The sequence below is a fragment of the Podarcis cretensis genome (genome assembly GCF_951804945.1).
Source record: "Podarcis cretensis genome assembly, chromosome: 1".
Lineage (NCBI taxonomy): Eukaryota > Metazoa > Chordata > Lepidosauria > Squamata > Lacertidae > Podarcis > Podarcis cretensis.
In genome coordinates, this window is record NC_137170.1 from 81,757,244 (window position 1) to 81,784,059 (window position 26,816).

Genomic DNA, 26,816 nt, shown 5'->3' on the forward strand with positions numbered 1-26,816 from the left:
CTTTGCCACTTTCCCCCAAGCTGAGGCACAAACAGAAGGCTTTCATCCCTGCTCCTCTTTCCCCCAGCTGGGGATGCCAACTGGCTGGAAAAAAACCTTTGCTGCTCCTGTGCTTTAGAAACACCTTCAGGGTCTGATATTGAGTTAGCTTCTGGTCCATCAGACGAGAGTCGAAAGAAGTTGCTGCTAATATTTATATAAGGCACTGATTTTTACAGTATTTTTCCATGAGATTATTTTTATCATAACTATGTTAATTAAACCTGTAAAATAACTACATTATTTAAACATGTAGAATTTTCACTGTAGTTTTTTTGCAGTTGATTTTCATGCGTTGATTTTTTTGGCTGCTTCTGCTGTTTGCAAACCAGCATTCATGGGTGGTGGTCAAGACATGCAGGTTCTTCATTATGGGTACATATGGGAAGCCACAATTGGTCAAATAAAAATAAACAAACATGAAAAAACCTGCACCTGCAGTTGTCACCACAAATGCAGTTTCCATGCATGTTCCAAATCATTTCTCAAATTAAATTGAATGCGTTGATTCTGTATGTTCATGCAGACAATTTCTGTATTTTACAAGGTTTGAACTGAAGTTTACTTTCACGTATTGCAGACTTAAGACAGAGCCAAGATGGTGAAGGAACAGTGGTCAGAATTCACCTTTGTTACCTCCCCAAGCTCCTGGAACTGGCAGAGTTACCCAGACTCACACCAATTACCGTCTTTTTCCATACTGAATTACTTGTAGTGGATAAGCCGTTGTATTGACTCCGTTACTTGCAAGATTGAAAGTGAAACTCCTTAAAAGTATTATCAGCCATACAGCACTACATGTTACAGAGACCCAAATTGCTGTTAAAACTGCTGGAAAACACACAAAGATCGTTTGTAATTTACCTGAATGCAACAAGATAAGGAATTTTAATGAAACGTAAAGCTTGAATTATTCAGGAATATTATAAAGAGGTTTCTCATTGGTTTTGTACAGCATGATGAATATACTCTAAAGGAAGGATAGGGCTTGATCAGTGAAAGCAGAAAGAGAAAAGGGTGCATCATTCAGTGAGCAGTACTGGGCAACTGCTGCTGGCAGATGGCCTGCAATGTTCTTGAAGATTTCCTTCGAATTATCAGCACATCTTCAGTATATCAGCCTGAAATTAAAAGTGCAGAAGAAAATTCAGCATAAAGTCCTCTCAACATAGCAATATGGGATAAGTTCACATCTTCGCAGATTACCCTCACCATTGTTGTGTTAGTCTTTTTTATAATTTTTTTATAATTTTCAATTTTCACAATTCGAAATAGACATTTTACAAACTTATTGATATCTAATGACTTCCCCTCTTCTCTTTCCATGGTTCATTTTACATATCTTCCATTCCTGCATATTTTACTATAACCATTCAAATCAATTTTCCATTTTTACACCATTCAAACATTAATTACACTTTTGAATTTATCTTAACGCTGCCAGCGTTTCTGGGTTTTGGGACCAAAGCTCACAATTTAAAAAAGAACTATTACAAAACAAGGATAAACTTGTCGAGAATGTATAACTTTCTATTGCAATGGGAAACAAAAGACGAACTAGTGAAAGCTTCAGTGACCCACTGGGCAATGGATATAGGACACAATATGGATTTAAACCTCTGGGAGAAACTCTGGAAAAGAGATTTGAAATTTACTGCATGTTACACATTGAAAGAGAACTATCTGAAAATGATTCATAGATGGTACCCAACTCCTAGTAGGTTGGCTAAGATGTATAAAGTACAATCAGATATGTGTTGGAAATGTAAAGAAAAGGAGGGGACCATTTTTCATACGTGGTTGACATGTAAAAAGGTAAAAGAATATTGGGAAATGATTTATAACAAGTTGAAAAAAATGTTTAAAATTACCTTCCCCAAAAGACCAGAGTCCTTTTTATTAGGAATAACCCAGACAGAAATTCCTAAGCGTCAGAAAATCTTGTTTATGTATGCAACAAGAGCAGCCCATGTTTTGTTAGCCAAAAAATGGAAAATGAGCGAGGTCCCGGATAAAGAGGATTGGCAACTTAAGATGTTAAGACAGGTTTAACACATAGAACAAGAGAGCAAGAAGAACATATGTTTAAAGAAGAGTGGAGAACATTGACTGAGTATATGGAAAATAATTGTACACCACTGTTGTGGTAGTTTTGACCTAGTGCTATTGGAGCACCATGCCTTGTGTCCAGTGGCGGAGCTTCATGCTCTGGCACTGGGGGGCAGAGAGCAGGCGGGGGCGGGGCTGGCCACCTGCGAGGGCGTGGTGCCCAGAACTGGGGGGGGGGGGCAGCTGTGATGGCCGGGGCGGTGCGCTCCCCCCCCCACTCCTCTTCCTCCGCTAGTGCTTATGTCTACATGACGGATGCTGGGATGGCCACACACCTGTTCACATGTTCCTTTACAAAAACTTGCTGATACTATATCTAACACAAGTGTGATACCTAGGCTGGCCAGATACAAAAGAGGACAGGCTTCCTGGCTCTTTAATAGTTGCGCAGATGAGGGGATTTCAGCTTGTTTGACAAGCCACTCCCGCTGGAGTACATACGCTCTTGGACCTCTGGCTGCCCATGTTAAATCTAATATCAGTGAACATCTGGGAGCCTAAGCTACCTTGGTGAGTGGTGCCACCTCATAAGCACCACTTTGTCTACCGAGACTGCCTCCACACAGCAATTTATTCCCTTTTCACATTTCCTTGACTGTTGATTTCTGCGTTATAAATGAGCTTTCACAGAACGTAAAAGCCACTTCTGGGAACGTAGCAGAATATAACGCAAGTTGAGTGCTCATTTCTGTGTTCATAGAAGAATAGAACTGCAGAGTTGGAAAGGATCCTGAGGGTGTTTCTAGCCCAACCACCTGCAATGCGGGTATCTTTACTTGATGTGGGGCTTGAACCCACAGCTCTGAAATTAAGAGTCTCATGCTCTAGCGACGGAGCGATCCTGTGTATTTGCGCCCAGATAAAGTCTATTTGCAAATACTGCAGAAATCAGCACTAAACTTGCACTGTGCAACTTGCAGGCACAACCACAAACCAAAACGTAAGAGAGGACTGAGAGAGGTTGAAGTTGTGGCAAACACAATTTCCAGTTTTCCTACCAGTTTTCCTGTTTTGAGCCTGGCACCAGCTCCTGCCACCGCCTAGGATGGCACTGCAGACCACATGGGGCTAGGTTGCACCCAGTCCAGTGGTCCAGGATTTCGCCATTCTCTAGTAGATAGAAAACTTGTTCTAATTTATAAACATTACTCAAGTCCCTGGAAACCTGTGTGATTCTACGTTCTTTCATGTTCAGTATGTGGACATTAGCATGATTTTTCTTAATTGAATAGCATTTGTGAAAATGTTACGACGACCCATCAGAGTTAAGGTTCAACTGCAAGAAAAGCAAGGACATTTTTAAAAAATAGAAAAAGAAGGTTACCGCTAGATCCACCAAAGCCAGTTTGTGGAGCAAAGACAACTCGAATACACTTGCTCTCATTTTAAGTGCACCATTTATTGCATGGACGTCACTTGTGTACTTTGAAAGTTCTTCCTGAAACACCGAATCTGATTTAAAAAGCCCTTTCTGCACAATGTTATTGACAGCGATACAAGAAATCAAGCCTAGGTTAAAAGAAAAAAAAGAGCTGAAGAGCAAGTGATTTGAAAATTACATTTTTTTACACATATTTTATTTCATACCCTAGAAGTGTAAAATTAATAACAGTGATGCAGTGGCTTAACAATTAATCCTTCTTCCCAAGGGACCTCTGCAAATTGTAGCTCTGTGCGGGATAATGGGGTCTCCTAATGACTCTCAGCACCTTTAATAAACTACAGCTCCCAGAATTCTTTGGGGAAAGCTGTGACCGTTTAAAGTGGTATCATAATGCTTGTATGGTGTGAATGTTGAGCCAGTCGCTTTCTCACACACTCTAATCTATCTCATAGGGTTGTCGAGAGGATAAAATGGTGGTTTTTCCTCAAGTTTTAAGGAAGGAAGAGGCTGGCTCTTCTTAAGGTTCTGTTTATTTTCACTGCCAATCTCTGGCTTTGATCACACACTTTTACCCAGCTGTCAAGCGTCCCTTATTTGGCGGGACAGTCTCTTATCCCAGCGCCATGTCCTGCTGCTGACCCTTATTGATGATGTCCCTTAAATAAGCTACTGAAGCTAATGGGGCCCTTTCTATGTCCAGCTGTCCTTTGTCAACAACAAATTGTTGCTGTTTTTTGTGTGTTGAATATATGCTATATGGTAATTTATGGACCTAATAGGTATCTAAAGCCATTTGCACGCAACAAAATATGTATTTTATCAAAGTAATTGCTGATCCCTTATTTTGGCTGCTGATCCCTTATTTTTGAGGCTGCTGGTCCCTTATTTTCAAATCTGTAAGTTGACAGCTATGCTTTTACCTTCATCTTAAAGAGACATAAACAGTATTGGTGATACTTACCAGAGTTGCAGCCACATGGCAGGGAGAGGAGCAGAAAGACAATGGCTGCCTTCATAGCTGCAAGGACAAAGGAGTGCTCCCTGGGAATAGTCAAAATGCTCTGTGACTTTCTTCGGAACCTCAGACATGCAGCCAAGAGAAATATATAGGAGCCAGCCAGCAACAGCCAGCAACACTGACTCCTCCCTCAATATGGCAGTTTACAAGACTTCTTTGGCTGTTTTTGTTTCTAAACAGCATGCACTCACTCCGAGGGTCAGAGGGAGAGATTTGCTGGACTTTAAAAGACTGAAACCCATTGCTAACATGCAACGTATCATTTTGTTGCTTTGTAACAGTTATTGTCTATAGCTAAATGTTTAGAAACCAAGTTCTGCAAGTAAAAAAAAATTTTAAAACTTATTTACTGTGGTGAAGAGGATTTATTTCTACACAAGTGTCAGATCAGAGACTTTCTGCTGACGCTATGAAACAGGATCTTGGCCATCGGCTGATTAATGCAACACTATACTTTCCCTTCTAGCTATACTTTATATTTCACATGCAGCTAATTGTGGAAAAATAGTGCCTCAGCACTAGTGAAGGCTCTCGTGTTGAAGCAGCCGATATTATCAATTTTGTACTGCTGTGGTATGAAGCCTCTGAATTATTCCATTGCAGTACCTCAGGATAAAAATCAAAATAGATGCATTTTTAATAATAATAATAATAATAATAATAATAATAATAATAATAATAATTTAAGACAATGCATTCAGCAGCTGGGCAGGATGACCCTCTGTTGTATGATATGATCCCGCAATGGTTCTTATATACTTAGCTCAGGGGTCGGCAAGGCTTACCAGGCATGGGCCGGATCACTCCCGTGGAGATCCTCCGTGGGCTGGACCGGCGCAGCATGACGCCGGAAATTGCGTCTGCGCATGTCCACGGCACCAGAAGTAGCTTCTGCACATGCCCAGATGCCTAAAATTGTGCCTTCACAGAAGCGATTTCCGGCGTCTGGGCATGCGCAGAAGCGATTTCTGGCGCCGCAGAAGAGAGTCCCTGCACCACGCTGTGCCAGTTTAGTGCAGCATGTGGGGACTCGCCAAGCAGACAGCTCGGTTCAGGGGCGGCTCGTGGGCTGGTTAAACAGCCTCCGTGGGCTGCTTCCGGCCCATGGGCTGCAGGTTGGGGACCCCTGATTTAGCTGGTGTTCAAGTCCCTGCTCAGTCCAAAAGGCTTACTGGCTATCCTTGAATCAGTTGCTACAGCTCAGACAAACCTACCTTCCAGGGCCGTTGTGAGGGTCAACGGGGAGGAGAACCAAATATGTCACTTTGAGCTGCATGGAGGAAATTAATAAAAACAAACACTTTTGCTGTGTTCTCTGCAAGCGGAGGCCAAACAACGCATGTGCGCACATGTGCGAAGTGATGTCATGACATCATGTTGAGCACATCGCTGGGCACCCACAAACTGGGGCCCAAGTTGGCGCCTCTGCCTCAGAGATATTGTGGGTTCAGTTCCAGACTACCACAACAAAGTGAATGTTATAATAAAGACGTTTTGTTTCCTAGTGCATCCAAAAGTCATGTTTACACTATACAGTGGTACCTCCGATTAAGAATTTAATTCGTTCCGGAGGTCTGTTCTTAACCTTAAACTGTTCTTAACCTGAGATACCACTTTAGCTAATGGGGCCTCTCGCTGCCACCACACGATTTCTGTTCTCATCCTGAAGCAAAGTTTTTAACCTGAGGTACTATTTCTGGGTTAGCGGAGTCTGTAACCTGAAGCGTCTGTAACCTGAAGTGTCTGTAACCTGAGGTACCACTGTACTATTAATTCAGGCCCTCCTGGCTGCAGAGGTGGGAGGGGAAAAAACAGCTCCAGCACCAACCCACTCCTCTACTGTGGCCAGAAAAGGGGCAGTGGTGGTGCAGAGGGGGGGGGGGATTTCCTTACCTTGGATGTGCCTGAGCTGTCTGCAGCTGCACCCCCATCCTCGTAAGGAGGAATAACTGTGACGTGCAATACAACGAGTCATGCCTGTACTTTGGCAACTACTTAATTGCCTGAGAAAAATTCATTTAAAGATGTTCAGATTAGATAAACTGAACTATGCATCTATGAAAATACCAGAAAACCTTTAAATGTATAGATATTGCATTGCAAAACGAGACAAGCAGGCTAGCAGATGGCATTTTTTGTTTTTAAGGGTCTTGTCCCCCCACACTCATATTGCAACATTGGAGAAAGAGAAGAGAAAAGTGTTTTTCTGGTCCTGTTTAGATGGTGCTGGGGAGAGTGAAAGCACAGCTATGTACCCCCCCCAAGATGAAGAAAGGTGCACATGGTTTTTAAAGCGAAATGGGACTTTAACATTGTACTCAGCATCCCATATGATCAGCACCCCATGCTTCCCCCACCATTTCTTTAAGGTAGAGAGGTTCCTTTATAGTCTGATTCAGGGCACGTCCCTATATTCCAAAGCTCTCAGCAGCAGGTGGAAGGAGACTGACGGATTGCACAAGGTCCCAGAAACTACACACAAGGCTTAGCCTGACTCAGAATGGAGACCTTAAAGATGCATTCCTATTGGTCAGGAAAGCAGTTTTTAATGTCTGGACAAAATACAAAGACTTACTGGAAAACAAAACTCCGAGGTGGCTTTCACCTCTGGAAGCTAAGGCCCGAAAGAGACTCAATATGGAGGCCAAATGGCCAAAATATTGGGAAATATTAGAAAAAGACGGAGAAAATTGGAAATTGCAGAGTTTGGAGAAAATGAAAGATAAAGTGCGAGACTGGTTACATTACGCTCAGATTAAAGAAGTTTTTAAAAATGACAAAAAGGTAGGGTTCCAGGTGGAGAAATCGAAGTTGGAAACAGAATTGTTAGAACCAAAAACTAAGGTATTATCAAGAATGTATAACTTGCTGCTGAAATGGAATACACAAGACGAAATGGTTAAATCGGTCATGATAAAGTGGGCTCAGGACATTGGGCATAATATTATGTTTGAGGACTGGGAAAGGTTGTGGACCACTGGGTTGAACTTCACTGCATGTAATGCTTTGAAGGAAAACGTAATGAAAATGATATATAGATGGTACATGACCCCAGTTAAACTTGCCAAAATATACCATTTGTCTGATAATAAATGTTGGAAATGTAAAGAACACGAAGGAACATTCTTTCACCTCTGGTGGACCTGTCCTAGAGTGAAGGCCTTCTGGGAAATGATATATAATGAGTTGAAAAAGGTATTTAAGTATACCTTCACTAAGAAACCAGAGGCCTTCCTTCTGGGCATTGTCGGCCAGAAGGTGTTAAAGAAGGACCGAACATTTTTTATGTATGCAACAACGGCAGCAAGGATACTCATCGCTAAGAGTTGGAAAACTCAAGATCTACCCACACTGGAAGAGTGGCAGATGCAGCTGATGGACTATATGCAACTGGCCGAGATGACTGGCAGAATTCGAGACCTGGGAGAAGAGAGGGTTGAAGAAGACTGGAAGAAATTCAAGATTTATTTACAAAAGTATTGTAATTTGGTTGAATGCTAAGAAGGATGCTAGATCATAAATAATTGCCTACAATTGAATTAGATTTGAACTTGATGATAAGTGAGATTGAGGGAAACATAAAATTTTCGGAGATTAGATTAAATTAACGGAACAAGATTCAAGAATATAAATAAGATGATAAATTGCTGGAAAAAAAAATTTATAATGATGTAAGTGGGAGTGGGAGACGTGAGGGAGTCCAAAGAAGTTCTGAAAAATGTGTTATAATCCATGCTATATTGTTTACTATTTTTGCATTTTGTATCTAAAAAACCTCAATAAATATTTATAAAAAAAAAAAAAAGATGCATTCCTATTGGTTAAGTGCCTTGTGGTGATCTTGTAGAGGGGACATACCATGTGGCTGTAGAGGGTCCATGTGGCCTTTAAACTCTTCCCAGCGACAAAAGAACAGCTGTTTCTGGAGAGGATGGTTGGGATTAGAGAAATGGCTGAAGGGAGGCTTTGAAGAAACACACCCACAGTCCCCAAATTGGGATGGTCTAGACATGAGCTAGACAAACAGTTGATATGGAACAGTATGTTTTTGCCCTGGGTGACTGATGACAGGTTTCTCAACTTGCTTTTATCCAGCCCTTCATATTTACTGAATGTAGTACAAAGCTGTTAAAATAAAAGAAATTCCCAGATTCAGCAGAATGGATAATTTAGTTTCTGTGTTTAAAACAGTTTTTCCATTTCTATCACACGTAAAAGAAAATAAAAAAAATAATGCCTGAGAAAATAAAATGTATATTAACGTGGTACCTACAAAATAACAATGCATAAGGCCCCAGATAAACTTCCCAGGAGATGGAATTCTAGAAACAATGTTGACTACAAATCAATAGGAAAAAATATACATGCAAATCTTTTAATAACCTACATGATTTAGAAGCAGCATTTGTGTTAGCAATTCTAGCCCTGTACAGTGGTACCTCAGGTTATATACACTTCAGGTTACAAACTCTGCTAACCCAGAAATAGTGCTTCAGGTTAAGAACTTTGCTTCAGGATGAAAACAGAAATCGTGCTCCGGCGGCACGGCGGCAGCAGGAGGCCCCATTAGCTAAAGTGGTGCTTCAGGTTAAGAACAGTTTCAGGTTAAGTATGGACCTCCGGAACAAATTAAGTACTTAACCCGAGGTACCACTGTATTCAGAAACTCTATAAAACCCTAAGCTATACTGATTATTTGGATACAGGGCAAATTAACTGTGCTGTGGAATAACCTGCCTCTTTCCATCCCATTCCCCTACCTGCATGTGCTCTTTGTAACATTGAAAAACTTACAGCCACTGATCTGCAAAGTTTGCAGTTCTGTTGTGCAGCTCCTAACACAAATACTGCCTGATCCAGCAATATTGTCAACATCACTCATTCAACTTCAAAATTGCACATACAATGGTACCTCGGGTTACATATGCTTCAGGTTACAGACTCTGCTAACCCAGAAATAGTACCTCAGGTTAAGAACTTTGCTTCAGGATGAGAACAGAAATCGTGCTCCGGCAGTGCGGCAGCAGCAGGAGGCCCCATTAGCTAAAGTGGTTCTTCAGGTTAAGTATAGTTTCAGGTTAAGTACGGACCTCTGGAACGAATAAAGTACTTAACCTGAGGTACCACTGTATTGAGATACATTGTCTTCAGATTTCATTTGTATATGCACATAATGAAGTACACATTTAGAATGTTACTACACTTAAAGAGAATTATGGAGGGGAAACTAATCAAAGACACCAAAGTACAAATCTAAGGGCATCTGAATCAGGTTCCTCAGCTGCACAGAATGCACATTAAATTTGACTTGCGAAAGTGACATATTTCATTTCATTCTTTACGTGCGCATTTTCTCCTTCCACCAAGAAATACACAGTAACATTCCAGCCTCCTAAACCAGGCAGGCAGGCCATGCAAAGAGAGAGTTGGTCTCAGGACTATCCAGCGAATAAATGGCCATGTAGGCATAGCCAAAGAAGAGAAAATGCATCAGAAGGTCAAAATAAGACACACAAAATTTGCACATGCTCATTTATATGTATAGATATACATTTAGAAATAAATGCAATTATTTAATGGGAAATATAATGCACTCCACCCTAGGGGTTAGAGACTAACCAGGTGATCGGTGTGCTTGCTCTACAAGTGCTGTGTGCTCACAGTGTGCTCTAGTGGTTAAAGTGCTGGACTAGGACCTGGGAGAGCTGGGTCAAAAAACCCCACTGAGCTATAAAGCTCACTGTGTGATCTGGGGCCAGTCACTGTTTCTCAGCTTAACCTACCTCACAGGGTTGTTGTGAGAATAAATGCAGATGGGGAGAAACATGTGTGCTGTCTTGAGTTCCTTGGAGGAAAAGGGAGCTTTCCCAGCTGGATAAATGGCTCCTTACCACGAGTGTCCACTATGTTAAGGTTTTAGTTTTGTTTTAAATGTATTTTCATTTGTGCTTTTAACTGGGATTTTAAATGTGTAAATTGCCTTGAGATGGTGGTCTAGAAGGTGATTCATAAATCTATTGTAACAGCAGCAGCAGCAACAACAACATAAAATAAATGGATAAATAACTGTTGACAGGTGCTTCAAAACCCCTGCTTTCTCTTCTATGGCTTCTGCGGGTTTTATCTTTAAACTGGGAAACCCTTCAAACAGCAGACTGTCGTCTGGCAGTCTTTCAAATAGAAACAAGCAGTGCTACCAGAGAGCTCCATATGTGAGCAGGGATTTTCCACATTCAGATTAAACACTTCATAACACCATTTTTGCCCTCTTGCATTTTAAAACCCCATTTATATTCTGCGCCTGAGTCCACAGGGAGATGCACTTGCCTTGGGCTGGGAGGGGGCGGGGCGGAGGGAAATCTTTCCTTATTTTGCAAGGAAATGCCTTACAGGGCATGCCACGGTGACCTACACATTGTCTATTAATTTTACAATGTTTGAAGCAGCCCCCTGTCCCCTTCAGATTTCATTCCCCGCCCCCTCCCTCAAGAGACATCAGACCACCCATCTTTTCTCTCCCTCAGGAAATCAGGAGAAGAACAAGGTGAATAAGGTCATATTTCCTCATTTGTCATTTTGTGGGCGGAGCCGGTCTTGCTACCAGGTGTATGTATGTGTGTGTGTGTGTGTGTGTGTGTGTATATATATATATATATATATATATATATACACATACATACATACGCGAGCTGTGCAGTCCAGGATCCCAAGCAGCTTGCTGCTTATTGTAACCCATATTCAGAGCGTTCTTTGCCACCATGAAGCCAGTGCTTGTCCTTCTGCTCATCACCCTGGCATGTTGCTGTTCCTCTGGTAAGCATTACTAATGGCCTTCATTTCCTCAGCAAACTGAAGGAGCAAAAATAGAACAATTCAGTGTAGCGTCTTCAGAAGCAACATTTGTAAACAAAGTGCCAGAGAGCCTCGGTGAAATGAACTCCAAAACCAGGACCCTTCAGGCATCGGGCTCTTCAGGCAAACGGTACCACCTGCCCAAAGGTAGGTACACAGGTGGCCAAATGCAAAGAGTTGTATTCAGCTGAGTTCTACACAAACCGACTGAAATTCAGGAACCTAAATTCATCCTATCCATTAACTTCAATGGTTTTACTTTGAGTAGAGCTAGCGCTGAAAACCACCTGATATGTGGAAAGGGGTCAATTATGGATACCGCTAGGAGCAAGTTTATGAGCCTGGATGGTTAGAGCGTGGGGCAGCTGCATATTCCTGTATTGCAGGGGGTTGGACTAGATGATCCTCAGATTCCCTTCCAATTCTCTGATTCTATGAAATTCCTGGCTCTGACTGTGTTGATGCGGATTAGCAAGGATTGCTTGTGCATCTGGAAGAACAGTTGGGTTCAGAGGAGTTGTGACAGCAGAAGGAGCGTGAAGAAAAGAAGTGTGTGGGTTCAGGGAGAAGAAAGAATAGTTTTCAAAAAGGCTGGTAGTAGTATTCTAGCACTATGACCCACCTACTTACTTCAGAAAAATGGGGTGGTCCTCTCAGTGCCCAGAACAAGGAGACAAGGAGTTCACCTGGACTAACTCTTGAGAGGGCCCTGCACTCAAGCACAACCCAACCCAAGTTCTCTCAGGAGCAGATCCCATTGTGCTTCATGAGGCTTACTCCCTAGTAATTGTGTTTACTAATTGTGTTTAGTTGCTTTTGTGTTACTGCCTGGCAGCTCACAGGACAGAGCTCAGAAAGATCTGTGAAGGTGACAGTCAGTGAGTTACATGAGGCACCACCAGTTTATGTTGGCTCTAGTAGTGACACCTGCATTCTGTGGTGAGCTCCGGTGTCGTACTCAGTAGCATCCAGTTTAGAAGTTACTCAGCTCACAGGAAAGCTGGGCCAAAGTGTTTTTTGTGTTTTCTGGGGGGAGGCAGTGCTACGTAGAGGAAGCTTAATGTTTGACTGTTCCTTCCTGAATACACCACTTCCAGTGAGTGTGCTACCCTTTCATCATGGCTTCATGTCCCTGGCATGCAAACATAGCAACGAGCGAGTAAGCATTACACTCTTCCCTCATGTAGTGTCAGCAGAAGGAATGTTTCTCCCACCACAACTCTACAGAGTTATAATTGGTATCCACATCATATCAGAGGTAGTGCATTCTCAGGTGAGCCACCACAAAGTGTTTAAATAAAGCATGCATTAAAAAAAAAATCTGTTTGGTTTTTATTTATTTTTTTCTTCCTAGCTTCTTTTTATCAGTGTGCAGTTGTTCAAGATATTATGTCTCTAATGCTTCATGGATCAGAGTCAGATGTGAAGAGTGCTCTTGAAAAATATTCTGCTTCAAAGCTTGCAATAACTGCTGTAACCACGTTGAAACAGAGCGTCGACAAATTATCACAGGAGGAAAAAAATGGCTACAAGACACTGGTGGTAATTATTTTCTTGCTCGTTTTTTCCTCAGTTGAAGATTACAAACAGGTTCACAATTCTCAAACTTTATGTACAGTCTGCTTGTAAAAAACATTATTGTAGAGATCAAAAGTCAAACAGCCCTCTCTATACACAAATTCCTATGCATAATCTCTCAATTTACACAGTATGCCTATAAAATTATGAGGAAAACCCACGTCTGCCCACACTAAAGCTGGCCAACTGTTCCAATAGTTCAGGCAGGTGTCCCAAGTCACAAAGAGAAGGCAAAGATATTAATTATTTCCACTTATCTGCCATGATGCAAGCTCATACATTTGGGGAAGATTATTAATACTTTTGCTCATCAAAAAGTACTCTGTGCTTTTGTCTCCTGCTTCTTTTACACTTCAGCACCCTGTACTGACCTACATTTCATTTCAGGAAAAAGTGCTGGAAAAATGCTAAGCCTTCTAGGAATTATGATCTTTGGATGAAGCCCAGATAATTCTACATCCTGACTGCCAGCATCAGTTGCGGAGAAATACTCCTCATCAATCTATTCTTTTCTTCCTCCTCTCTTGTATTGTCATTGATGAAGAAGTTTCATTTCCCCTGTGAGGCAATAATCATTATGCTACAGAAAACCTTGAGAAATCTTATGCCATGTTCTTGAATCTTTCATGCTCAAATCACTGCCTTGCATTCCTGTGCTCAGGAGTCATTTATAAATTTGTATGATGAATGCATTTTGTCACAGACAGTGCCAGATTTATGTATAAGCTAAACAAGCTATAGCTTAGGGCCCCGCTCTCTTGGGGCCCCAAAAACTGTATACTTCTTCTTAATTGTATTTCACTATTAATATACTTCTTCTTGATTGTATTTCAGTTCAACAATTACTTTGATAAAATACATATTTTGTTATGTGCAAATGGCTTTAGATACCTATGAGGTCCATAAATTACCATATAGCATATATTCAAGACAAAAAACAGCGACAATTTGTTGTTGACAAAGGACAGCTGGACATATAATGGGCCCTATTACCTTCAGTAGCTTAGGGCCTCATCAAACCTTACATGAGGCCCTGATTATGCTACAGAAAACCTTGAGAATTTTTATGCCATGTTCTTGAAATCATGCTCAAATCACTGCCTTGCATTCCTGTGCTCAGGATTCATTTCTAAGTTTGTATGATGAATGCACTTTGTCACAGAGGCTACTTTTGGGGATCTAGAGAACAAATCTAGAAGGGCAACATCCCCCCTGCCCCTTAATAGTAAGTGACAATGGGTTCACACTGATGTACTAAAGGACACAAGCCCAGCTCCACAGTATTGAGTGCCCAGAACAGACTGCCCTTGATAGATCCCACAGCAGCAATTGCTTCCTCAGTTCCCACCAGTATTTGGTGCTGTTGTGGGTGCAGCCACCAGCCTCTGCCTCCCCCTTGCATGCAAGCAGACACATGCACAGTGACAGTGTTGCTGTTATGTGCTGGGCAGCCACGTAGCTCCCCCAGCCTCTGGAGGCAGCACAGCTCAAGCCAGGCAAACCCACTCCAGTGCTTTATGCATTTGCATGACAAGAACATGCAATGCAGTCCTGATGGGAGGGTGCTATTCTTACTTGGAGTTGGGCAGGAAAGTAGGAACTTTAAAGTATTCTGCTTCCTCTGTGTAGCACTGGTCAAGCAAAGGTTCTTCTTACAACCACAAGGTCTCCACAAGGTTTGGGTGATATCTACTCTAAGTGCAATACCTGAAGTTGCCACAGGATCCAGATGGTCACTATGGAGCAAATAATAACTCCTCAAGTAACATTGACCATCTGCGATGATTCTTAGAGCTCCATCTCGTGGCTTGCCAGAGAGATGCACAAAAGAAAATAAGGGAATTAGGGAATAAGCCCCGAGGAACACAACCCACAGCTGAGCAAATCTCCATGATATTGTGCTGTGCTTGAGTGCAACCGCACACACATACTCTTATGGCAGGCATGTACAAAGTCTGTTTCCTGTTTCGGGGGCCTAATCTGATGGTCGGTCGGTTTAATGCAGCCCCAGCGGCAGTTTATTTCCCAGGATAAAAAAAGCTCAACAACTTCAATCCTAAAAAAAGGTTAACAACTTTGGTTGGCCCCTCATGGTCCTTCGCTTCATCAAATCTGGCCCTCTTTGAAAAAAAGTTTGGGCACCACTGCCTTATACATGTACATTTATGAATGGATTATTTTTATATATGAGACCTTAGAATTCCTATAACACCTTGTTCTGGGCAATGGGAGAACCATCACATTCTCTTGAAGAAAAGAGGCTGGTCATCACAATGCCAAAATATTTATACTAGAAATGAAGGAAGTTTTCCTTCATGTGACATTTTGCAGCTTAAAGAGATGTTACATTCAGCTGCACAGGTGCATGTCCCAATGCAGGTGATACTATTCACATGGAGAGCCAGATGTCTGAAATGTCCTCATTTTGGAACCTGTTTTATTTTATGCTGTCTCTGAAAGCATGCACTGAATTGTTTTATTTTTGCTTTTTCAGTGACTTGCTGTGAAGAGCCATAAGTGATTCTTACCAAAGAAGTAGCAGCATGCTAGGGTGATGAACAGAAGGACAAGTGTCAGTTTTGGGGGAGGGGGCAGACACTTTAGGAAGTGCAAAACTGGGCATGTAACTTATTTAATTACATAGTTCAGAAACAGGAAATAGCAACAGAAGTTCTACCCATCACATGAAAACAGAGGGCACTATAAACTTATTCACATCTGTTATCTTCCTTATTTCTTGAGGTGGGGGGAAGATGGATGGGAGGGGAATCCTTCCATTGGTGAAAGAAAAAGATGAAGAAATAAAGGCAATAAAAGGAAGGAAAGAAAAAGAATATATAAACAGCACTAACAACAAAAAAATCATCAGTTCACAGGATGGATACAATAACCATCAGCACATCTTATTTTGATTTTTTCCTACCTTTTCCTTCCCCTTTTTGTGAAATCTGCAGGTAAAAATTATTTAAATAATAATAATAATAATAATAATAATAAGTAAACCTTCCATTGGCTTGGAAAAGCAAATCTAGCAGAGATAGAGGGCTGTTTTAAACATTGCAAAATTTGTGGGCAACATGCTGAGTTTAGATATGGAAAATCCCATTCACATATGGACTTCACCAGCAGGTTTAGGGCAAAAAATTCACTCTCTATTTGCATAGCCTACTTCATAAGGTTATTGAGAAGCTGAGATGTGCCAGTTTTATGCAAATCAATGTTCTCTTTTGTCCTCATTTTTGGTAATGCATTTCCTCTAAGCAGTGATTTAATAAAGGCTGGATGTAAGGGTCAAAGTCCAGGTTCCTGCATCCCTAGGAAAATGAAAGGTAAGGGTAAAGGACCCCTGAGAGTTAAGTCCAGTCACAAACGACTCTGGGGTTGTAGTGCTCACTTTACTGGCCAAGGAGCCCACATTTGTCCGCAGACAGTTTTTCCGGGTCATGTGGCCAGCACGACTAAGCTGCTTCTGGCAAACCAGAGCAGAAACACCGTTTACCTTCCTGCCAGAGTGGTACCTATTTATCTACTTGCACTTTGATGTGCTTTCGAACTGCTAGGTGGGCAGGAGCTGGGACCGAACAACGGGAGCTCACCCCGTTGCAGGGATTTGAACCGCCGACCTCCCAATTGGCAGGCCCTAGGTTCCGTAGTTTAGACCGCAGCAACAGTTCAGATGATGCAAGGAGAGGCAAACAGGCCTCACATCAGCACTTGGGTCAACAGGGGCATGTTGGAGCCCACCAAGGCTAACATCTTTTCCTTCTTATTTTTAAAAACATTCTATAGTTAGGGGGCAGCCAGCCAACCAGGCACGTGCATGGCTACAGATGTTCATTTTTAAATCCGCCCATCACGGTTTTGTTTTGTTTTTTTAACAAAATAGTGTTTATTCCCATTTATGTGTATTTAGCAACAGGGCAACAGACTCCATTTCATTCTTGTAGGCATGGTAGTGCTATGATTTTACATGATTTTAAAATGTGAAATTTCAGGTGCTCATAGTTGTTTTTTCTTTTAAACCAGGGTTGACAAACAGTTTTAGTTTGTTTTTTGGCTTGCTTAAATTTATCATAAATGTAGAAACAGTTTTAAAGTGTGGAATTGGTGGTGGTGATGGTGGTGGTGGTGGAGATGGAGGAAATAAATGTTAACTGTGTGCTTCACAACTGAAGTAGTTCATGTGCTCATCAAAAGGGGGTGCTGTCGGACCACTAAGTCCAAAGCCTAACATTACTTAACTGTACCACTTTGCCACTCAGAGAAAACAACTCTGCCTTTGCATAATCTACTTCATAGGGTTATGGTGAGGATGGAACACTTAGAAACTCCTGCGAGTTGCTTAATGTATAAATCGAGCTATAACTGTCAGAAAAGCAATAATATCTATATCTACCTGACATGTTTACATTTTTCATGAACATGGTTTGCAAGCGCTGTATCAGTTTCACATGCGCTCAGGCTTTAACGCCATGTCTCTGATTTCCTCCAAAACTCTGTATAAAGAAAATAACTATCTGAATATGTATTTGGTGGCATAAAAAAATAAAATCTGAGGACAATAGAAAATTAGGAATGAATGAAATTAAGTTAGTGATGCTGGAAAGATAGTGAGATCAGGGAGATTGTCCAGTAGCACCTTATAGACCAACTAAGTTTGTTCTGGTGCACGCACACGAAAGCTCATATCAAGAACAAACTTAGTTGGTCTCTAAGGTGCTACTGGCCAATTTTTATTTTTTTTAATATATATTTCGACTGCATCAGACCAACACGGCTACCTACCTGAATGCAGAATAGGATGGTAGATTTTGCAAAGATCAATAGCCATAAGGTTTTCATCGTTATGATGTGGCAGTGGTGATGATGATGATGATGATGATGATGACGATGGGGAACAGAAAAGAACAGAGGGCAGACAAGCTAGAGCCTACTAGTAACCTTCTCCTGTGTTGGAGGTGACCAAGGGTGAGTGGAAAAAAACCAAGCTTGAAGCCTAAGGTGGATAGGGGCAGAGGAAGGGCTTATCTGGACCCTCCAATATTTTATTCAAGTTGGCACCCCTGCCAAGATAACTAATGGGTATAAATAGCAAGGAAGCATTTGTGTTAAGAACTGGTGAACAAGATCATGAGTGGCTGTAAGATTTTCACAGTTACAAGGAGCAAATGGTTGGGGACTGGGCAGGGGAAGAGGCAAAGGCAGATTATTCCACAGCAAGGTAAATCGAAAACGATCAACATAATCCTAGGCATTGTAAATAGCAAGGAAGCATTTGTGTTAAGAACTGGTGAACAGGATCATGAGTGGCTGTAAGATTTTCACAGTTACAAGGAGCAAATGGTTGGGGACTGGGCAGGGGAAGAGGCAAAGGCAGATTATTCCACAGCAAGGTAAATCGAAAACGATCAACATAATCCTAGGCATTGTAAACTGTCACAAATGTCTTGACTTTGGCAAGAACTGATAGCACAACTGCTGCTTTTAAATTATTCAGGTCATTAAGCGATTACCTAAATTAAAGGATTACCGGTAGTTTGTATACATGGATTTTTCTTCTTTGGGAATTGATTTGGACAGAGGCATGTGTGCTTTCACTCATTTATGCTTTATGGCCTCCACAGAAAATTAAACTGGTACTAGCTGCCTCCATTTTGTTCATTGAGTGAGTGTGTGTGTGTGAGTGAGTGAGAGAGGGAGAGATATTAAGGGCTTCAGACTGGGCACTTCAGTGATGGAGTAGCATTTGAAGGAAGAGGGGAATTAAGAGACAAAGCTTCTCCATCAGTCATCTACCAATAGGACAGATGCAAACATTCTTGCCCCCCTCCCAGGTGATCCTTCTGATGGGTGAGTCCAGCAACACTCTACACATCTTTTACTGTGGCAGGCAGGTAGCCAACAAGGTGGAGATGGAAAGAAATTTCTTTTCATGTTGGTGGAAATGCTGGAGAGAACAGCTCTCTCTCTCTCTCTCTCTCTCTCTCTCTCTCTCTCTCTCTCTGTGTGTGTGTGTGTGTGTGTTAGTTACAGGCCATAAGAACACAATTACACCTATTTGCATATAGGATGTTGTTCACCTTTGTATCTCCCAATGCAAACTTTTCTTTGAAATACTTAGAAATAAAAGCATTTGCAATGGTTGGAAAGCACTTTAATTTAGAACACACCCCGAGCACCTAGGGTGGACAGCACAGAGCTCCTTGGCAGGAAGGGTGGAATATAATAGTAAATAACTAACTAACTAGTGGTGCGGTAGTTTGGCACAATTAGCAACTGAATTTCAAAGCGTGCCAAAACCAGGAATAAAAGTAAAGCATGCCTGTGGCCAAATTAACTGCTCCTTCAGAAAAGAAACCGCATGCCAATATCAAAAGAAGAAATGTCAATAGCTAAGGAAATCCCTTAATGATAGAAACAAATCCCAAACAAAATCTGTATGAGGGGGTCTTTCCATAGGCATATTTTATTCCCTTAAGAACATTGATAACTTCTTAGGTGGTAGTGGGGTCCGCTGGAGTCATGGAACTGTTCTGCTGACACTGCTGAGAACCTGGATGGGGCAGCAGCAAGGCCATGGCAGCCCAATCACCTGCTGGGGCCAGCGCCATCAATGTGTGTCCTGGATTTCAGACAGAAAGCTTTTGTTTAAAGGCACACTAATGTTTAAAAGCCTTGAGAGTGTTTTCTCTGTTCAGATTAGACAAGCTGCTACTGTGATTGTATTTTATAACAAAAATTGTCACCGAAAAAGCCCAGGTCTGAAAAATAATGGGAGACCCCCGCAAAAAATATAAGAACGCAACGATCTGGCAACCGCTTTGTATGAATCCCCATAGAAAGAGAGTAAACAAATGATGGCAGTTCCAGGAAAAAGAACACAGAGGTGACAACTGTAGTGTCTGTCACAACAAATTTCCCATTGCATACAGATTAGGGGTGTAAAAACAAATTACTCGGTTCAGAACCCACTTTGGAGCCTCAGGCTGAAGCCTAATAATGTCCTCAAACTTAATTTAAGATCTGAAGAGGAGCCTTGCTTCGGTTAGTTTTCCAAAGCTTCAGCTGTCTCCCCATAAATTATAATGGAGATATCAGCAAATGGGTTTAATGTGTCAAAACTGGATGAAATTTGCAGTCTTCTGAGTGGATGAAGCCTGCTAAGTATCAGAGGAATGTGTGTAAGGTTTGGTATTGTCCTAGATGCCTTAAAGATGATTGGGTAAGAGTACTGATTTCTTCACCTCTGCCATTGCTTTCCCAAGAAATTGTTTGAAATAAAACATTATCCTTTCTATGCTCCTGCTTTATTGTTGATAGAGATAGTGAATGACGTTTTATTGAAATATATCAGATACGAGGATTCTAGAGAAAACCCAACTCAGCAGATCTTGGTGTTGTTATTTCTCTTGGGGGATTTGAAACAGCTCTTGTTGTTAAAAAGGGGTTAGAAAATTCCAACTCATTCTATGCTGTGTGCAACTACGTCTGGTCATGGCTGTTGCCAGTGCAGATGGCAGTCCTTGGGCTGCTTGGTTTCCTCAAACTCTCCAACGTGTCATAGCTTCAGAGAACAGAACAGAGGCTTGCATATCTGAAACTGGCTGGAGGGCATATTTGCCTGTGCGTCCTTGCTAAGAAAATGCGCCAGGAAGACAAGAGCGAAGGAAGTCTGGTGACCTGCCATGCTCTATTGAGGGAGGAGTCAGTCTTGTAGACTCTTATATATCTCCTTCTTTCTCGGCTCTGTGCCTTAGGTTCCAAAGGAAGTCACAAAGCATTTCGACTATTTCTAGGAAGCGGTCCTTGCTGCTATGAAGCCAACCCTGCTCTTTCTGCTCCTCATCCTGGCATGTAGCTGCAACTCTGGTAAGCATCCGTAATGCCATGCACAACTCTCTGCCTGAAAACACTGTAGAGCAGGGTTTCTCAAGCCTTCTACCCCTCAAGGCCCACCTGACATGGCTGAAAATTACTGTCACAAAGTGGTGGTGCAGGGACAGAACCAGTCGCAAAAGGGTGGCAGGGAGACGCAGAGCTTAGCATAACCGACTGGCAATCATGGACGCCATTCTCTACTGATATCTAATTGATCTTTGGACGTTGCTACATTTGCATTACATGCAATAGGTCTCAGTTTCAGTCTCCAGCACCTCTAGGCAGGGCTGGCAAAGACTCCTTGACTGAAATCCTGCAGAGCTACAGCCAGTCAGTGTAGCCACTACAGTGGTACCTCAGGTTAAGTACTTAATTTGTTCTGGAGGTCCGTTCTTAACCTGAAACTGTTCTTAACCTGAGGTACCACTTTAGCTAATGGGGCCTCCTGCTGCTGCCGCGCCGCCGGAGCACGATTTCTATTCTCATCCCGAAGCAAAGTTCTTAACCCGAGGTACTATTTCTGGGTTAGCGGAGTCTGTAACCTGAAGCGTATGTAACCCAAGGTAGCACTGTACTAAGTTAGTTAGTGGCTTGATTTGGTGTAACGCAGCTGCCTGTGTTCCTGCTGAGATATTGCAACTCAGCCCCTGCATTTTAGGCAGAATTTGCTTATTAGGAAGCTATAAGCAGAAAAGGTTTTTTCTTTTATATTTCTCTCTTCTCATTCCCCATTCCTGATAATATTCTACAGCCTTTTAAATGTGTTTGTGGGAGGTTTTGTTGTTTCTGTGTTAACTATTTATTTGTGCTTTTATTTAGTGTTTTTATCTTGTGAACTGCCCTGAGATCTTTTGAAGGACAGTATATAAATCTAACAAGGAATAAATAAAAATAATCAAGCCATACACTCTTCCCAGTTACTATTGTCATTATACATTTAAAACTCCAAAGATCTGAAAAAAAATGTATGTGAAAAGTTATTTCTTAAATCGCCAGCTATTTAGTGTTTTTGTTTTGTTTGTTTGCTTTGCTTTAATGCAGCTTTCTCCATCTGTGAGCCTGTCAAGTCTTTCGTAAAAACGGTGCTTTTTAAATCAGATGATGAAGTTGAGAAAGAAGTTTCTAAGCACACAGAGGACAGTGATGCCAAGAATGCTGTATTTAAATTGAAAGACTGTGTCGGCGAATTAAGCCTTATACAAAAAGCAACCCTGCTTCCTGTGGTGGTAATTATATTTTGCTACAACTATCTAGAAGATTAAGCTAAGTCATTTGTGGGGAGTTGGGGAGAAGGAGAAATAGTTTTGTTCCCACTCTCTACCATGGGAAGCTGAGGTGGGGAGGGAGGCAGACGGACAGATGGAGGAGGAGGAGGAGGAGAAAGGGAGGCACAGCAGACACACCCTAACCTTGATGTTCATGGGGGAAGTCAGCGGTGGGGGGTGAAAGGCAACAAAAAGCAAACCTTTTGAGTTCGTGCTTCATTTTCTCTCCTGGCTTCAGAGGCGCTGATGCATCTCCTTGCCAAAGGTGGAAGGGATTTGGTGGTGGGGACGGGGAGTCACCGATATAGCTCCTTGCCAAGGGTGCATGGGAGCCTAGGTACGCCTTTGCACGCATGCATGCAATCCTTTCACTTTTAAATTCACATTTCAACCTTCATATTTCAGGTGGTGGACTACTTGTACAGCATAATTGTGTATCTATGAGATAACTGGCTAAGTCAGAGGTTCCACTGTTGAATTAATTCAACTAAATAGTTTTAACTGGATTTTAATAATAATAATAATAATATTTTTAATTTATATCCTACTCATCTAGCTGTGTTTCCCACCACTCTGGGTGGCTTGCAACATATAAAACACAACAAAATATCAAATGTTAAAAAACAACTAAAGATTTAACCAACACCAACCCAACAAAAATGAAGCAGAGCAACCAAAATTAGAACCATTTAAAACATTTTAGCCAGTTGCCCCAACCCAAGAGTTGTTCCAGCAGTGTCCCAGTGGCGTCCTGGGAGCCTCTTTTAGCTGTTCAGGGTGAGTGTGGGCCCCGCCCCCTAGGCCAGGTGGAAATGGGCCTTTCAGCAGGGAGCAGTCTATTTTGAATAATTGTGCAATTAATTGTCACTGTTTTGAACTTTATTGCATTCTTATCTTCCTTAGTGGGTTGTGCAAAGCAGTGTTCTGAATGATGCTTTTTATAGGGGATGTTGGGAATGATTTCATGGGACCTGGGTGTGTGTGTGACCCAAAATTTTGATAACCACTGAGCTAAACAAAGATACCAATATTGAATTAATTATGACTGAAGGTCCTACCTTTGTCTAATTCAGCGGACAAAGTGGTGCTCATGAGGTGTAACTAGGGTGGCCACCAGGTGAAAAACAGGGGAGTGGCTCCTGCTCCTATAATAATTGTTTAGATGAAGGAATTCCAGCAGTTGTCACTTGCTACACCTGCAGAAATTCTACTACACAACTGTTAAAGGTACAGGAGTCCCGTCCTCTTTCCCAGCTGACCAGCCTATTGACTCCCTTGTTTGGTATAATGCCAGTGAATACCCATGAGCCTTTGGGTTGTATCTAAGCTGCTGTTCAGCCCGTCCAGAAGACTTCCACTTGTGCAACAAAACTTCCCCCTTCCCTCCTCTCCCCTGTAGTCCACCAGGCACGTGCCTTCAAAATCTTCTCCAGAGGATTGGAGGATCCTTCAGAAGAGATTTTGAGAGTGGGCTGGGAGGGGGAGGGGAAGCCCTGCTGCACAAACAGAATTCCACTGAAAAGTAACAGGTGGATATCAGTGTGAGTAGTATTCTGGTTTCTACTATATGAAGAAGAGGCACAGTGCTCCTATACCACTCAGATCAAGGCTAGCACCAGTATAGTAAGGATGTAAAAACTTTTTAAAAAACTTAATCATCTTTCCAGACAATATACAGCCCATATTGTTAGGTTGGGATGACACTGGCACTTTATCCTGACCTTTCCTCTGTTCTTTCAATTTCAGAGGAATGTGATGAAGAACTGCGACTCAATCCAGTAGCTTCAGTTTTCAAAGGAAATCTACAGCAACCTACAGGTCAACAGCCAGATAATGCCAACTGCAAGTTGCATCCCTTCCTTCTCGCTGATCAAGGAGCCCCATTTTTCCTTTAGAGTGCATCCATCATGATCTACAAAACTTGAAGAAACCTCCTATAATATTTCTAAATCACTCAAACTTCCTGTTTCATTAAACTCATTGCCTTGCATTCAAACTCTGCTTTGTGTATTCTTGATAACAAGTGCTCTTTGCTCACCAGCTGAACTGCTGGGAAGAGCACAAACGTTTTGGTTGCAAAGCTGTCACTTGGGTGTTTGTAATATGCCATACTACATGGCTGGTGATATTTGTAAGAGTTTTATCTTCAATCTGAAATAATTCTGCAGATCATTGGCCCAATGCAAGGGGTTATACTAACTAACCCAAGACAAAGAAGTCAAAATAGAACAGAATAGTTGCTGGACTTCCCTAATTTCAGGGGCAAGATCAATTGTGAGCTAAGCCTTCCATTCGCTTACCACCTGATTTTGCAATATGTGAAACAGCTTCACTTCATGTGTTGTAAAATGTAGGAGTAATTAGAAACACATGGAGATTATAATTTGTGATATGCTATAGTACAGAGTCAGAGGTGTCCTCGGGTTTCCGGTAAGAACAGACAGTATTGCTAATGGAACTTGTTATGTACTGAAGTTCTCACCCTTGGCCAGCAGGGGGATACAGTAGATAGTTTTCACTCAGGTCCATATATGCAAATAAGGGATTGAAAGTGACATTCAGTGATTGGATAGTTACAGAAAGTGGTTACTGTTGCGTTGTACTGGAGCTCTATATAAACAGGCTGGCTAAACCCTGCAGTTCAGTTCTGTTCTGGCCTGTGAATAAACAAGAGCTGTTTGAAGAATCGCTGTGTTGTCCGATATGTTCACCCACAACTTAACAGAACTTAGCCACCTTAGATATAAAATACTGTTACACGCCATCCCAATCTCCACAGATTCCAGGGTTCCAGGCACTTACCCAGGGTTGTGTTTGCATTGGGCAGATGAAGGCACAGAGAAGGCTAGTGTCTTTAAGAAACATGCTTTAATAACACATATTTACAACCTGAGCCTAGGATGGAGGAGTACACAGCATTACATCTCAAGGGTGTCTCTCCTTACTTCTCTCATAGCTTCAGCCATCTTGAGTCCAGAGCAGCCAGCCATCTTCCTCAGCCTCTGGGATACAGCCTCTCCAGCCAGCAGCCAATATAGTTCTGCCTTTCAGCTCCTACATGAAGTTCTGACCCCTCCTTTCTCACCCCCCCAAGTCCCTGGAAACACAGCCCCTCCCCTTCTGCCTCAGGCATTCCAAGCCCAGTTTTTAAAACCTGCCAATTCTCCTGTCTCTGTCCACTTCTCAGAGCCACATGGTTCCCCAGGTGATTCCTGGCCAGGAAGCTGGTTTAGCCTGCATTTTTACACTGCATTTATACTATTATTAAAAACCTTAAAATAAATCAGAAAGGTAAAAAGCCCAGTAAAAAAATAACTAACTTCAGCATAGAACACAACAACTAAAACAATTAAACCCAGCATAAAACTTGGCGAATCCAATCGATCAGGAGTAGCCAGCATGGTGCCCTCCAGATGTGCCCTCCGAGACAATTTGCTGCCTGAGGTGAAGCAGAAAATAGCAGCTCCCTGGGAACTGTATTTTGTTAAGGGTGCATAGATAGGGAATATTGGGCTCTGGGGACCAGATACAGCCATCCAAGCCTCTCTGTCGGGGCTCAGATCACCCACCTCCAGTTTTGCTTTGCAGCCTCCTTGAGGTTTTTGTTTTTTTTACTGACTGAATGTGTCTTTGGATGGTGAGAAGGCAGGGTGATGGTGGGAGAGTGTGCATCTTCCCTCCTTCCTCCCCCCCAAAAACATGCTTCATTTTTCCATTCCACAGAGTGGGCTGGACTAAGTTGTTTGCTATGTTCCCGCTTGCTGTGCCAACCATGAGCTGCACTGTAGAGGGTGCTGTTGCTTATGTAAGCAAACCAGAATGAATGCTTGATAAGCAGGTCATTTGCAGGATGCATAAGTCTGAATATGGTTATAAACTGTATTAGAGTTGTGCACCACATTCAGACAGAATCCTTTGATACAGCAATGCTAGCCCTTTGCCATTTATTGTTTTTATTGTATTTTATCCTGTGAGGTCTCAGGAAAAGCCACAGAGGCCTGTTCTTGTCTGTTTTTTGGTTAGACTAACTGATGCCATTTTGCTTCTGTAAAGAAACTGCCTGCTTTATAATTTCGGAGGGTGAGCCACAAATATGTGAAAACCAGATAACATTGCTAGGCAATTTTCCAGAAAACTTCCCTCTGCCAGGAAGCTTTTCCCTTCAAGGTCTCCAGGCAGGGTGTCCTGTTTTGATCAGCGCTAGGAACCTCAAAAGGGGGAAAGGCAGGGGGGATGCCTATAAAAAGTCTGAACAAAGGCTATTTGGGCATGGCTTCTCCATCACACTGGTGAGTGTGGATCACCCACTCTGTTTTACTCAGCTGAATAAACGAGTAATTATGGGACTCTGTCTATGGCATTTATTGGCCTTTCAGTGACCAAGGCAGCTTGCGCCCGATTAGCGGACCCCAACAATTCTTTAGTGTCCTTTTATCATCTGACCCATCTACTGCAATTATTAAGTTTGCAGATGACACCACCATAATGGGTTTAATAACAGGTGGAGACGAATCAGCGTATAGAGGGGAGGTCCAAAAAATATCTACATGGTGCCTAGGAACCACTTGCACTTCAATATCAGCAAGAATATCGGGCAGAAGATATAGAAGCATGATTAGTTGCACCAACAGGGTAAAGAACAGCTTCTATCCGTGGGCTGTTAAGCTGCTGAATGAAACGATAACAACAGGGC

General features: G+C 42.1%; 3 long non-coding RNA genes across 3 annotated transcripts; 2 read left to right on the plus strand and 1 right to left on the minus strand.

The window, feature by feature from the left end:
- Positions 1-285: 285 nt before the first annotated feature.
- On the minus strand, positions 286-5,126 carry LOC307214536. The gene is made up of 3 exons (XR_013838200.1): positions 4,494-5,126; positions 3,473-3,657; positions 286-1,160 (listed from the first exon to the last, which is right to left on the minus strand). It is a non-coding gene; the product is annotated as an uncharacterized lncRNA (long non-coding RNA).
- On the plus strand, positions 3,801-4,891 carry LOC307214528. The gene is made up of 2 exons (XR_013838191.1): positions 3,801-4,117; positions 4,466-4,891. It is a non-coding gene; the product is annotated as an uncharacterized lncRNA (long non-coding RNA).
- Positions 5,127-20,711: 15,585 nt separating the features above from the next.
- Positions 20,712-24,119, plus strand: LOC307224383. The gene is made up of 3 exons (XR_013842483.1): positions 20,712-20,849; positions 21,900-22,084; positions 23,870-24,119. It is a non-coding gene; the product is annotated as an uncharacterized lncRNA (long non-coding RNA).
- The last annotated feature ends 2,697 nt before the right edge of the window (positions 24,120-26,816 follow it).